Below are 16,495 nucleotides of genomic sequence, written 5' to 3'. Positions count from 1 at the left end.
TAACATATGCATTGTCCTCAATGTATAGAAATTAAGTAAATGAAATGAATGAGAAAAAGGGAAGATGTTACCATTGATGCTGAATATCAAAATTAATCCCAAAAATAAGAACATTTCCTTTTACCAATTTTTTTTTGTTAGGTCTTTTTAAGTCAAATCCCTAAGACTATATATCATGCATTATCAATTTGGAGTGAAGAGATCAGATTTTCTTACCCAAATCTTACGAATGTTTGGAGGACGAGGAGGTCACACCTTGTGGGTTGTCAAAAATACTCCTTGATAAGCTGGAAAGATTGCTAGTGAAATTGTTTCTCTACCTTGAACTATTTCAGGTCTGATGATTGTGTGATAGGCCTTGTGGTTCCTTTGTGTAGAAGATTGACGAAAATATTTCTTTCTAACAGGACAATAGTATCTGATGTGCCCTTTACCACCACAATGATGATAATGGATGTCTGGCTGACTGCGCTCAAGGTGGGCGATAGACTGGTTCACATACTTCTCTCATTTAGACAATGATGGTGTAGAAGAGGCTTCAATAGTGCAATGTTTCTTATCAATATGGTCCACTTTTTGCTTCAGAAGACTCATTTCAGTTTCTAGATTCTGTTGTTTTTCCAAAACTTCTTTAAGCTGATTCTCTAGCAACTGATTTTTTTAAGGGCAGAAGTCTGTTGTTCATCCTGAAATGTAGAGTTCATCTTCTCAAGATATGATACTATCTCTCTGTCAATTTTCCATTCTGCTCACTTAAATCCTGAATTTTCTGCAGAGATTCCAAGAACATGGCTAGCAATGCCTCTGTGGTGGGGTTATCAGGTTCATCACAATTTTTGTAGATTGAGCACTCTCAATTGTATCTTCGAATGGGCAGGATTCTTGTATCATATTATCAAGGAAGTACACCTCTCCACCTTCTGTGTCATCACAATCCTTATACAACAGGTGAAAGATATTTATGTCCATGGACATCTTACCAAAGTTAATCTTCATTTCACCGTTGTGACAATTTATCAAAGCTTTTGCGGTAGCGAGAAAAGGTTGGCCTAGAATAATTGGAATTTTATCAAAGGCCTCATGGGTGTCTATCACAATGAAATCCACTAGATAGTAGAAATCGGCTACTTGAACAAGAACATCATCAACTATGCCTCTGGGAGTCTTGGTAGAACGGTCAGCTAACTTCAATTTGACTTTTGTAGGCTTTAGGTTCTCCAGGTCCAACGCTTGGTACACATGATATGGCAAGAGATTAACACTAGCACTAAGGTCTTAAAAGAGCATGATATTGTAGGACTTCCTAGATCTTTGAGCTTGACTGGAGCTTGTTGATGGATAACAGATGTTGTTTGTCCATCTAGAAATGCTCGCTTTGGAACATGAGTACTTCTCTTTATGTTGCATGCATTTTCAAGAATTTGGCATATAATGGCAAATGCTTGATGGTTGTGAGAAAGGGGATATTGATGTTATTTTTCTCAAATGCCTCCTTCATCTCTAAAAATTGCTTGTCCTTTTTGCTTTGAGCAAAAAACATTGGAAAATGTGCCTTTGGTACAAACACATTAGCATATGCCTGCTTTTCTTTCTCTTTGGCATTCTTGCATATCTTGTCTTGGTTATCTTGACAAATGGGAGTTGAAAGGATTTATCTCACTTCCTTTCGAACTTCATTTGAAATCTTGACTGATTGCTCTGTAGCAATGTCATCATGAGAAGGTAAGTCAACCTTGTTGTCTATCTTCAATCCTGATTTGAGAGTAGTAACTGAGCTGACATGATCATGGAGGTGATCAGTACTAGAAGTTGTCCCAATGTGGCATACATCTTCACTCTTTGATATTGGTTCCAATAAGCTAGGTTTAATGGCTTGTGTCTTTACAGACCAAGCAGTAGTGAGTTGGTTGACCTTAGCCTCTAGAGACTCCATTCTAGAACATTGACTTGTCTGAGATTGCTGGAGATTGAGCTGAGACTATGCAATAAGCTCTAGAACACTTTCAAACTTTTGATTTTTCTGTGATAGAAAAGTAATAGCATTCTCCAAGTTGGCAGGTGTGGCATAATTTCTCCTAGGATCAGGCACTAACTCTCCATTTGTATTGGAATTCTGCTGAGAGTATAATTGTTGTTGAGGAACCAACTGTGAAGCTTGACTTGCCTGTGGAATATAACTTTGATCTTGAGAACCTGGGGGTCCAACATTCTGTCTCCAATAATTACCTTGAAAGTTATTACCACCTTGGTTGGGCCTCTGAAATGAGTTTATATTGTACTCTCCAACTGATACATGTTGATAGTAACAAGGACATTCTAGAGTTGCATGAGAAGTGTCAAAACAGACTTCGCAATATCGACTAGCTTGCATGATTCGGAGAGATTTAGCTTGAGAATTATTGATCTTGGAGGGATTCATGGAGAACTGGTTGAATTTCTTACTTAGAGTTTCAATGCTGGTGGCCAAGCTTGCCAATGTAGACTTCAGTTCTTGATCTGATTGTTCATGTGCTTGGTAACCAAATTGCCCTGGCTCCCCATCCATTCTAGCGACATCCTCATTGCTAGTAGTCCATTGTTGTGTTTCTTCAGCTAAATTCTCAAGAAAGTTGTAAGCTTCCTCTCCATCCATTGATGTAAACTTGCCTTTGTGCATTAAATGTATCATCTGCTTGTTCATCATCGAGAGTCCTCGATAGAAAAAATGAGCCAGTATGCTCTTATCATAACCATGATGTGGACATGAGACTAGCAGATTATTGAATTTCTCCTAGCTTTGATGATATTCTTCAGTCACCTTCCCTTTGAAATTGCTGATGGCTTGCTGCATGGCATCTATCTTTTGGGATGGGTAGAACTTGTTCATAAACTTTGTTCTCAACTTCTCCCAGTTATCTATTGAATTGATCCGCTGTGCAGTTAACCATTCGGATGCTTTACCATCGAGTGAGAGTGGAAAAAGAATTAACTTGATACTCTCATCTTTGATATTCTGGTTCTTGAAAGTTCTGAGGACTGATAAAAATTTGTTCATGTGGACATAAGGCTGAACATTGTCTGAACCATTGAACTTTGGAAGCATAGAGATTACTGATGCTCTAAGTTCAAACTGGTTAGCTTCTATCTCTGGAAAAATAATACTGCTGGGTGGGTCTCTAATGATTGGTGAATAGAAATCGCTCAGCTTCTTCCTCTGTTGTGCTTGCATGGGTGGGATAGCTTCAGGATTATTGGTGTCCATAACACCTCCATTATTGCGTGCGGCCATTAAATCAATATTGTCTAGTATTCTTGTGAGTCAGTTGTTAAACCTTGTCCACTGTTGTATTCTTACCGGACGACGATTGGGACGATGGGGCATACACTAGAAAATGCTATGCAAAGATGATGAAAAACTATCCTACTATGCTTGAATGCAATTAAACTAATATGTAACTATTCTAAGTTATACTAAAATGCAAAACTACTTTCCTTCAACTGGGTTGGGCTTTGCAGCTAGTATCTCGCCCGTTGTCTAAAGCTGTCTCTTTTAGGGTTATGGTGAATCGCTTGGATTGCTTAAGTACCCACGCCCATGAGGCGATAGTCCGTTTGTCAAGATTCAGACAAGAAACACTAGAGTTTGATATTTCACTGTGTTGGCTTACAACTTCAATTGTTGAAAAGGTCCTAAATGCAATTATACTAGAAAACAATAAAACTAAACTATGATGCAACTATACTAAGAATGAAATAAAAAGAATGAAGATTCGACTAACCTGGATGGTAGATCTTGTCTTCGAGATGTCCTTCAAGCTTCTCTCTTTTTCAAAAGGATGGATGATGCGGCTAAAATTACCTCAATAACCAAAATTCTAATCTTGAAAGAAAACGTTAAACATAAACAACTTAAAATGGCAGCGGCGCCATTTGACCTTTTCCAGGGCTACAATTAATTATATTCCCCGACAACGGCGCCATTTACCTTGCCTCTTTTTGTGTAGATGAGATGGTATATGGGATGTGGATGATATAGATAAGACGATGTAGATGGATGATAGTCGTTGAACAAAACAGAAGCGTATCAAAACCTAATTATCCCTCAATGAGTAAAGGATGAGTACGGTATCGTTCCACTTTTAAGTGTATGTTTATATAAAGGATAGGCCTGGAATTGAGGGATTAAAAACTATGATTATAGATATTGTAGATTCTAATGCTAAACTAAACTAACTAAACTATTGAGAATTTATAAGAGAGGGAATTCAAGATATTAGAATCCACCAATACTTTTGATTCAATGACATTTTACTTCATGTTGTTCTCACAAGTAGACTACAATTAGGCAATCGAGCGAGTGTCGATGCCTGATAAAACATAAAATTGATAGTTTACCTACGAAATGAACGATGAACTCAAAACGTAAGTAAACTAAAACTATTTATGATGCTAGATTGCTTATATTTATCAAAGTTTCTACTCTCAATCCTATAAGATATAGTGGAGTAGGAAATTCGTTCCACTCCTAGTCCTTCCGCATGCTATGTTCTCTACGTATAAGTAAACTTAACTCTAAAGTCTAATGAGATATTTACGAAATAGCAACTAGATTATGATGCAACTACCCACAAGATGCAACTAGTCGATTATTTAAACACTATGGGAATGCTACGTTGATTCTATGATAATGAGTTAGAGGGGATTGATTCCACCTTAACTTCGACTTAATCCTACTAACCATTTAATCGTCGTTATCCGAATGAACTCGCCAGCGAGAACAATCTAGTTACTCCTAATCCCTAATTACACATGGCATTTCTACCAATTCATAACTAGTATGTGAATAATTACACCCATTCTCATGGTGAACTAATCGTTTCTAGAGTGGAAAGGAAATTACGACGACTCTACGATAATCGGAATCAAGCCTTCATCAAGGCTTTTTAGCCCCCTCTAATGGAGGTTAGCCGAGAATCATTACGCAATCATTTCCGATTAAATTAAAACTAAACATAATATAAAAAATTGAATTTTACTAATCTAAATTAAACAATACTTAAATTCTAATTAATAACTAAGAATTGAATAACAAGTAATAAATGAAATTGGATCTAACAATTGTAAATGACAAGAATCGAAATTGACAAATAGCTATTTTATTTATCAAACTAATTAAGAACAATGATTCTAAGAGTTTAATCTAAAACAAGAATTGAATATAAACTAAACTTAATTTAATTAAATAAAAACTAGATCTATAATTATCTATTGTTTTAGATCTAACTAGCTACCATTAACAAAGAGTCAAGCTCTTGTTTTTATACTTTCATATCCAAAAATCGTGCATGGGCTTGGAGCCATGTTTTGGGCCAGAGAATCAGGCCCAAAACCCAATTCTTTCAGTCCAAAAAGACCTCTTCAGCTGCAGTTGACTTCAATAGACTTTTTGTCCACTTCTTCTTCTCTTATTGGGTCAAGGCTTAAACCACTGGAAATCTCTTTCCGAGCCGGTCGTTTTGACATAAGGTAGGCCCAATTCCGAAGTCTGAGTCCAAAGATACGACCTTTGGAAATTCTGCTGACTTTGTGTGCTATTTCTGCCCGCGTCGACTTTTCAGCTTTTGACCAGGCTTTAGAAAGGCTTTGTCTTCTTAAATCTTAGCTTTTAATCACAGAACTCCTTAGCAACCGACCTTTGCTCCTTTATCTCGCTAAAATGGCACATTTCTGCACATAATGGACTTTGAAGCCTGAAATGCATAAAAACACGTAATTAGTACTAACTCTTAATTATTACTCACATAATTGGTCTAAAAGTATGATGGTTAAGTGGTTAAAACTACAGTTTTGGGCTCTTATCAAACCACCCCCAAACAGCATTTTGCTTGTCCTCAAGCAAAGATGAGAAATTAGAATAAGTGACCAAAAATGGAGTTCTATCTACTCTCATTTTATTTGAGTCGCGATTGCATTGACCATATGCAACAAGGCCTTAAACCACTAGGAATTCCCTAGTAAACGAGTTATAGCCTCGTGAGAGTTTTTCGATGAAGGTACTCACAAACTTCATCTATATACTACTGGCGACTAAGAAATAAAACTATTGTTTCCTTATTCATGCTCTAAATTAACTATACCTCTCACTAGCAATGCATATAGAGTAATCAAGTCGAACCCTAAGCTAATATATCCATAATAATCAATCATCTACAATAAACATATATACAATGAGTAATACTATGAAATGTCTAGCAGGGTTCGTTTCAAACTTCGAATAGCGTCTTTAAGTAGGTTCTCACAATAATAGTCAAGATACAACACTCTGATTTTTCTACTCAAGTTTCGTTACTCCAGTGTGCAGTGGGCACACTTTACCTTACAATCTCAATGACAACAAGGAATCGAGTCGATCAAACACATCTGCCACTTACTATCACACTAGCCTATTCCTAATTGAGCTAGAGGTCTTTATTAGGGTGTTGGGGATTAGGAGATGGTTTAAGAAGGAAGGAAATGGATATTCAAAAGGACAAGTCCGAGATAATAGAGTCTTCCTATTATGTAACTAGAGAAAACCTTGTTATTTACTTTTGCTTCTACACTTTGTTTCCATCCTTAGCCATATTTTTCTTTTTCTTTTCTTTGGCTTTTGACTCCCTTTTTATTCTATTTTTGGAGTTTTTATTTATTTTTTTTTTTTCTTTTCTTTGGATGTAAACTTATTTTTCTTTATTTTTGAAGCAATTAACTAACTTTTGTTTTACACAGGTTTTTCTCTTCTTCTTTTTTCTTCATTCTATTCTCGGACTTATCTAAATTGGGTAGGTTGATTTTTTTTTTTAATTTTGTTTTGTTTTTGTTTTGTAGGGTAAAGGATTTGTGGTTTATGAAAGGCTAAAGAAAGGCTCGAGGGGCTGACTAGCGGAAAATAATTCATAGGTTTGAGTTTACGGCTATATCGATCCAAAGAAGGCCTAAATTCTCGCTTAGGATATGGCATAGTGATCAAGTAAGTGGGCGTGTGATTTCTCTATCCGGATTTTACTTCTCCTTTGTGTCATTTCTCAAATGTTTTCGGCTCATATAAGGCTTTTAGGCTATATTCTCACATTATTTGTAGAATAAGTACTCTAGCCTAGATTTGAGAAACTTTCATCGCTAACAATCATAGATACTCATGTAATATATTTATAGATAGATGCACAAATTATTAGCTACATATTAACCTAAGTTTCTAAAAATTATTCTGAATGCAAAAGCTACGTGAGACTTCTAGATTATTAGGAGCATAGAGAAGGAAAACAATACCATTATTCCTAAGTGTATAACATGAACTTATTTATTTATATTTTTGAATTTTTTTAAAATTTTAACTAAAAAACAAGTGCATATTATACCTATCTATATCCTTACAGATGCCTTAATTACACGTGTTTCTATGCCCCCCCCCCCAAACAAGAAGCATGCTTTGTCCTTAAAGCATTTAAATAAAGAGGGTATGAAAAATACCATTGAAGCGTGTGAAATTCAAGAACATCTGCAAAACAAGGTTAGAACGTACTAATATAGGAAATAAAAACGCGAACTCTATAATGAAGTTTTACCCATTATGGGGTTAACAAGAATGAAATTGCTTGGGACATAAACAGACACTAACTAGAATTAAAACTTACCTTATCTCCGCTTTACTCATCATCTTCCTCATCCTCTTCTTCTATAAAGAAGTGAGGTTCCTTCATCTGCCATGCCATGATAATTTGCCGGGCTTCCGCCATTTATCATTTATTATTGCTAACCTATTAAAAGCCACTTGGTATGGTATGGTGGGGTGTAGGGTGCAACCTCGATGAGGTTGTATCCTCCACCCTTGCCAAGTTATTGCATGGAAAGATCGAATAATACTATTGGTGGGTCGCATGCGATTGTCGACCGTAATCCAATCCGTGAAAGCGTGTAAAAAAATAGGAAAGAAACATAGCATAATACGGGGAAATTAGAATAGGCATAAGAAGGTACTTATGCCTCATGCTATGGGATCGAGCTAAACTAGACATCAAGGTTCGAGGAAGGTCATGACACATACGTCCCGTGGCTAAAGCAAGGAAGACGCGCAAGTGGCATCATTCATAAGAAAACGCCATTCCCCTAAAATGTTTAGCATGATCCAAAACATAACAGTTCCTATGTTCATGGACGGGCTACCAAAGGCGGCGTTATATTCCCTTGGTCCTCGATACGGAAAATGCACGCCCCATAGGACTCATGCAAAACTCATAAGTGTAGACATATATATTATCTATCCAATAACACCATGGGTCTTGTATTTCAATGGGCATAGCAAGTCCAAGAACAAATGCTAGCAAGAACACGGTAATTTCCATTGGTTCATTATCAATGTTGATGGAGAACACTTGTTCTCCATCTGGTCTCTCAAAGAAAATGCAGTTATCGTAAAAATAAGATGCTAGTGTTAGAGAATAAAGTGCATCAGTCTTACCATAAGCGGTTCCGGCTAACATATGTGATCGCCTCATGAAACCAACCACCATAAGTAGTGCTTTGGAACAAATCTTGAAAAGACTGTTCGGAATCAATGTAGGAGATGTCATCTAAAAATTACGCTCTGGAATAGTTGCGAATGATCCAGGAACAACCCGCAGAAAACTGGAATTTTTCTGGTCTACGGAAGTCGTGGCACGTGTGTTTCTACTTGGCGAGCGAGCTCTCGAAGATTTTGGAATTTAGTGTTTGGCCTTGAGTCACGCCACCTTGCGCGCGCTCTGTACAAAATGCTGACAAAAGTGTAGAGAGCGCTGTCCTCCTGCAGGAAGCCTTGGCCTCGAGGTCTTCAAGATCGAAAAATGAGACGTAAAAGCGTGGGAAGCGTGGGAGTGAAAGATGAGTGATGGAAGTTAGGTGTAGTGTGGGTTGTGAGTGTAGAATGAATGAAGTTTATATATGTTTTAAGTTGCTAAACGGATCAGGAAGTTGCCAAAAGTTTTTACGGCGGTTTCGAAATAATAAAATTTCAAACCAAAAAGCGGAAACAACTCATTTTCTTGATTCTACAACAAACCTAGTATCTTTTAGGTTGAATTTAGGATAGAATCTACCTACAAATTTCATCCTACCATGATACTTATTCATAGATATGCCTAATCGGCTATATTTTCACCTTGACTCCGCAATAAATTCTAAAACGAGGGTGATATAAAAATCATGCTAGAATAGATAACACCACCCCCAAACAATTTGGGAAGGTGGGATCAATATTAAACAATCACGCACAATAAAAATAACGACATTATATTAAAATTGGCATTAAATGCCCTTTTACTACAAAATCCAAATTACGGAATTAAACCTTACATAAAATAACTAACAATAATAAAACTACAAATAAAAAACATCAAACTATACTATCCCTAACTACTTGATCTTGGTAGCGGAGGCACTGCGCTTCGGAGATGGCTCCCCGAGCTCCGATGGGTCGGCACCATTCATCTTTCGGCGGACGGCCTTCGTGCCTCGATGGTGTGTCCTCGGAAGGAGAATCCCCGTGAGGTGGGAATCGTGCAAGCATGTCGGCTGAAACGGCGGCGAGCTTCTAGCTCAGTCCTCATCTGTTCCCACCGCTCGTCCTCCCGCTGGGATCGGATCTCGAAGTTATGATGGATAGTAGCTTGTCGAGTCCGAAGGTCTTTGCAGATAGTGTTGAGTGAACGCATGCCACGATGAATTACGGCCATGCGTTCTGCATCTGACCAACACCTCTCCAAGGCATCACCATCAAAACAAGTCAAGTCCTCCTCATCCTCCGAGGCATTCTCATTTCCCCCATCCTCCTCGGCATTCTCATTTCCACCATCCTCCTCGTCCTCTACCCTATCCTCAGGCAACCTCCAAACTCGTTGGACACACTCCTTATAGATGCGAGGATTTCGGTGTAGGGTTATGTAAGACCTATCGCATTAACGAGTTGCTCTCAACTTCGGCATGATATTGGTTATCAACCACCAGGGGAGAGGTGCAACGGACTTCCCTACTCCCTAATCATGCTAAGCAAAACTCCAAGATACGAACTTCGTACTTACGCTCCGGAGTATCCATAAAATGTGGAGGCGATTCGGGCCGATGTCGCCGACCTTCTCCTTCCCGGGGCGTTCCGAAGAATCCAATCGCGGTACGCAACCATTTGGTTGGTTCGAGGATGCTGGCGAACACAATGCGATCTCGCGCGATTGTAGTTCCCTTCGGTAATGCATCACGTTCATCAATGGCTTTACCCCATTATATTGGGACTCTGCAATGTGACATCGGATGGATTCTAGGCGGAATGCCTAGAATCTCACCAATAACCCAAGATGGTTACTTCCTTCCTCCTCTTCGCCACCATAACAAAAATTCTAGTCCCCTCCACCTCCTTCGTGTTGTAAAACCGTCGGACTAAGTCTTCGTGGTAAAAGGCTTCGGTCGAGTACTACAAGCTATTCTAGTCTCTACTAATCATTTCGTCACCGTAAAACGGCGCGAAGTGGTCTCCAGTAAAAGCTTGCTCCGACAAAATTCGACGTTGTTGAGCCATTTTAGTGTTTGGAATGTAGTGGGGGTTTAAATGGGATGTGGTGTTGGAATTTGAATCGACCGACTGAAGCAAACAGTGGTGGTGGCGCGGTGGTGGCTTGGTTTTAGAGGAGATTTGAATTGGATTTTTGATGGTTGGCGTGGGTTAATTTGGTTTCTTTTTATTTTATTTTATTTTTTTAGGTTTGGAGCTTTGGTGGTCGTTAATAGCGATTTGGAAAGATGAACACGACTGTTAGGGGAAAGGTAAGGGCGCGGGTGCACTGCCGGTGCGTGCGGGTTGGGCCCAAGGCCAATTCGAAATTTTTGAATTTTTCGATTTTTCTCAAAACTTCAAACTAAAATTGCCGCCTTACGATTCTGGGTCCGATTTTTGCGAATGAGATATGGAAATGATCAGGAGAGAATTTCCAATCCAATGATCTATAAAACACTCTATTCCGACCGTGGATGACATATAAGATAGTGGAAAATACCTCGAAGTGCGTGCATGACGTACGTTATGCGAACGACTGAACTCTAAATTCATAGATTATGTCAACCCGGATCGAAATACAATTAAACGGCCTAAGCAAATCTAATGGGACATAAAACATTCTAGGATGGAAACACGAACACCCCACCCCCAAACAAATTTTTTACAACAAAGTTTAGAAAATTTGTTTTTTAACAGTGGGTCTTTTAAAGTCAGAATCCGAGACTTCCTAGATTACTATGTTTATTATTTAATATATATATATATATATATATATATATATATATATATATATATATATATATATATATTTTCTCTTTTTATAAGGAAAAACAATAAGCAATAAAGACATAATTCACCCCATAGAGAAACATGAATAAAAAATCTGAGAAAACATGCAAGAGTGGAAAACGTGAATTATGTTAAATGTGGACTTAAGATCCGGTACTTACAACCACACACTCCATAGGGAGGGCCCGGTTACCTTAATGGTGCATTCACCAATATCTGGAAATGAAAGGAATGCACCAATCGCAAAAAAAAAATTGAGTCATTTATAGTCAGATACTCGAGACTTTATCTAAACATATGTATGAACATGCAGTTTATCATATATCAACAACCGAAATAGTTGTGGATCATTCCATAAATAAATATCACAGAAAACATATCCAAACACAATCAAGCACCAAGATTTCCTATGACGCAACCTAGTGAAATGAAAGCAAAGTCGGATAAGCCTATAACGTAACCTAGCATGCACCTTCTTTTTCATTTTTGAACGAGAGGGTGTTATAGTGAATAAGTGTGGAAAAGTGAATGGTTGTGGAGAATATGATGGATATGGATAAGTTGCAGAAAGAAAGCATGTAAACAATGAGGATGTGGGTTTAACACAAAACTCATTCATGGTGTAGGTAGGGACTGTCTCAAGTCTGAAAATGAAGGTGTCAAATGGTTTGTCCTTCTGAAGTATTGTTTACTAGGTGGATTTAAAAAATTATGAAGCACAGGAGAAACAAAAGGATCGAGTGCAAACTCGAGATTCCTTTGAAAGGGTGGAAGGAGGGGAGTCGAGGTGGATGTTGTGCAAAGTAGTTCTTGATAGGGTGAATCATCACCTGCTCTAAAAAACTCATCGAATTCCTCATCTAGATTGGTCATATCCACGTTACTATGATAGTCCTCTATATCTTTGAGAAAGTCATCTATGTCATCCTCATCCGTAATATATGTATCGACTAGTGTAGGGATGAAAATGTTGGAGTCTGAACTTCCAAAGGAAAGAAATTTGGGCATAATATTATCAGGGAACGTGTTGTTGAAATAATCTCGAGCAAAGCTCTCAATCATGCTAACCTCTCCATCCATAGACGAATCGGGTAAATGTGTCTTTGTTTTAAAAACATTTACTTCAACAGCAAGATGGCCAAAAGACATGGACATTGAACCATCACGGCAATTAATGAGCGCATTGGCAGTTGCCAGGAAAGGACGCCCTAAGATGATCGGGATAGAGTCGTTAGCGACTTCTGTATCGAGGATTACAAAATCAGCCGGATAGTAGAAATCCTGAACTTTTACCAGCATATTTTCTACCACACCCTTAGGATACTTAATAGACCGATAAGCTAATTGCAACGTCATTTTAGTGGGTTGCATCTCGTCTAGACCTATTTGTTTATACAAATAAAACGGGAGTAAGTTAACACTAGCCCCCAGGTCTAATAACGCGATCGTCGTATAAGAATCTCCTAATGTGCATTGTATAGTAGGGGCGACCGTGGTCCTTGTACTTAACAATTCCATTATGTTGGATAAAGTTGGGAATTGTTCGTTAAAAGGCTCTTTTGGTATATTGGCCTTACGCCTAGTAGTACACAACTCCTTAAGAAACTTAGCATGGTGTGGTAGCTTTTTAATAGCTTCGAGGAAGGGAAGGTTTATAGTTAGATTCTTGAAAACGTCCCTAATCTCCTCATAATTTGTATCCCTAGTTAACATGGCTAATTTTTGTGGAAACGGTGGTTTCGTCTATATTTAGCAATGGTATCACCGGATGTTTAACCGTGCTTTTCGTTTCTTAGGTTGTGTTATAACCGGTACCTCTACGGTGGTAGGCTCTTAAGTTTCTATTTCGTATCTAGTAAAATAGCGGTGTAGGGCTACTCTTGGTGGGGTAACTATAGGCATAGTTACTTTGTTATCAACCATTATGCCGAGCGGAGAGTGGTGATGGCATTTAGCTCACCTACATTTTCATATTCATTACTAGTATTATCGGTTACCTCAAAGGTTGTGTTTTTGTTGTTTTAGGATTAGGTATTGCGTGACACGGAAACACATCTTTGGGTTGGGCTTTATCTTGAGCCAACTGTTGGGTTAAATTATTAACGGATTGTAGAAATTTTGTTGGTTAGATTGAGCCATGGTTTGGAAAATTTTTTGGCTCACTTGTATGAAGGTGTCAAGACGATCCGGTTGTGTGGGTGTAGTAGTCACGGGTGGTGTGGTTGGAACTATTTCACGTGAATTATTTATGGGTGGATTTTGATAATTATTATTTACCTGAACGATATACCTCTATTAGCATTATAATTATTATAACTACCTTGACCTTGTGCTTGTCCTTGTCGAGGTTGCACTTGGTTGTTATAATTATTAAAATTACCGACCACTCGTCCTTGTCGTGGTGGAGCTTGGTTAAAACCGCGGCGTTGGCCTAACATATTGATTATTGTACCCGGAGGTGTGGCGTGTTGGTTATTTCTCCAACCGAAGTTGGGATTTTGTTTTCAAAGGGTTAGGTTCACTATTAATGGAACAAGCCTGTTCATAGGCTATAGGACAGTGGAAGTCGGGATGCTCAGGGCTCCAACAGAAACTACATGGATTTGAATTTACATTCATGACGGGGATAGGCTTTTGTTGAACAGAAATGGCCTCTACCTTTTTAGTGAGTGATTCGATTAGAGTTTTAAGCTCGGGATCGTGTTTAATTTCAAACATACCGGCGCCTTAATCGTATTTGATGAACTAGCGGAGCGGTGGATATCGTCACTACCCCCCAGTTGTTATTTCGCTTAGTTTGATCCTCTAAAAATTTATAAGCCTCCGAGGCTCCTTTGCTTAAGAAACTACCCCCATTCATTATGTCTAGGACTTCTTTATGGTGGTGTAGAAGTCCTTTTGAAAAAGGCAACGAACTAACGTGTCTTTTCGCTAAGTTATGATGTGGACACTCTATAAGGAGATCGGTGAAACGATTCCAAGCCTCTCAAAATGATTCATGGGGATTTTGTCGAAAGAAATGAATCTTGGAAAGCATCTAATCCGTCTTTAGGGGTGGGTAAAATGTTCCATAAACAGGTGAACAAGTTTAGCCCACGAGTCCACGTAATTAGCGGCTTGGGCGCTTAACCAAGCCGCCTTTATCGGCTAAGGTGAAAGGGAATACCCTTAGTTTAATTTGTTCCGCACCAACCGTGGGATGGTGGAATGTTGTTAGGACTTGTTCAATCTTACGATGTCTTTGAGAAGGTTTTTCATGGTCTAATCCATGAAAAGCGGATAACAAATTAAAATATTTGGGGATTCGAAATCCCCACGGGTTTGCTAGAACGATGCAAGATTTGGGGCTATCGCTCAAAGCTTTGTAGAAGTCAGAGAGAGGAGTCTCTTCATCTTCAGGCATTATATCAGGTTGTGTGTGTGAAATAGTAGCTAGAGGTGTAGTGGGTGGTATACTAGATAAACTTGTTTGTTAACGTTGTTGTGTAATTACGTTCGGTGTTTTTGTTCGGCCAGGCCTTAATCTCATACAAGGCTAAGACCAAACTTAGCTAAACACGTCAACACTCCAAACAATTTTGATATACTAGTATAAACCTCTAACAGGAGATGCGAGGTGTGGAAGAAAGGAATACTTGATTGCGTCCTTGCTTCGCTTATGAATAGCGTCTTGTTTATGCGTGTTCAGTGTATATAACAAGTTAGAACACTGAAAAACTTGAAAAATCAAAGTTTGAATCAAACCGTAGAAATCGGAAAAATCTACCTTAGTAGGTGGCGGCTAAGGCGCGTGTAACTTCGTAACGATGATTTAACTTCGCTTCAGTGATTCTGATCTTTTGAAGCGCCGTGCGCTCCGTTTAAGCGTGGAGTGCGTTTTCGGTGTTTTTTTTGCGGAACTTTTCAACGCTGAATCGGAAAACCACAATATGAATCAAACAAGGGTGGGTGGGTGAAATGGGACTTTAAGAAAAGTACTTACATTATGAAAACAATGCGAAAGTGAAACTAAGATGGCAGCGGCGCCATTTGATAAAACATAAAATTGATAGTTTACCTACGAAATGAATGATGAACTCAAAACGTAAGTAAACTAAAACTATTTATGATGCTAGATTGCTTATATTTATCAAAGTTTATACTCTCAATCCTATAAGATATAGTGGAGTAGGAAATTCGTTCCACTCCTAGTCCTTCCAGAGATGTGTTCTCTACGATATAAGTAAACTTAACTCTAAAGTCTAATGAGAGATTTACTTAAATGGCAACTAGACTACGATGCAACTACCCACAAGATGCAACTAGTCGATTATTTAAACACTATGGGAATGCTTACGTTGATTCTATGATAATGAGTTAGAGGGGATTGATTCCACCTTAACTCGACTTAATCCTACTAACGCATTAATCGTCGTTATCCGAATGAATCTGCCATGAGAACAATCTAGTTACTCCTAATCCCTAATTACACATGGCATTTCTACCAATTCATAACTAGCATGTGAACAATTACACCCATTCTCATGGTGAACTAATCGTTTCTAGAGTGGAAAGGAAATTACGACGACTCTACGATAATCGGAATCAAGCCTTCATCAAGGCTTCTCAACCCCCTCTAATGGAGGTTAGCCGAGAATCATTACGCAATCATTTCCGATTAAATTAAAACTAAACATAATATAAAAAATTGAATTTTACTAATCTAAATTAAAAAATACTTAAATTCTAATTAATAACTAAGAATTGAATAACAAGTAATAAATGAAATTGGATCTAACAATTGTAAATGACAAGAATCGAAATTGACAAATAGCTATTTTATTTATCAAACTAATTAAGAACAATGATTCTAAGAGTTTAATCTAAAACAAGAATTGAATATAAACTAAACTTAATTTAATTAAATAAAAACTAGATCTATAATTATCTATTGTTTTAGGTCTAACTAGCTACCATTAACAAAGAGTCAAGCTCTTGTTTTTATACTTTCAGATCCAAAAATCGTGCATGGGCTTGGAGCCATGTTTTGGGCCAGAGAATCAGGCCCAAAACCCAATTCTTTCAGTCCAAAAAGGCCTCTTCAGCTGCAGTTGACTTCAACAGACTTTTTGTCCACTTCTGCTCCTCTGATTGGGTCAAGGCTTCAACCATTGGAAAGCTCTTTCC

Source organism: Coptis chinensis, chromosome 1 (genome assembly GCF_015680905.1).
Source record: "Coptis chinensis isolate HL-2020 chromosome 1, ASM1568090v1, whole genome shotgun sequence".
Taxonomy (NCBI): Eukaryota; Viridiplantae; Streptophyta; class Magnoliopsida; order Ranunculales; family Ranunculaceae; genus Coptis; species Coptis chinensis.
Note: the sequence above shows the minus strand (reverse complement) of the source record.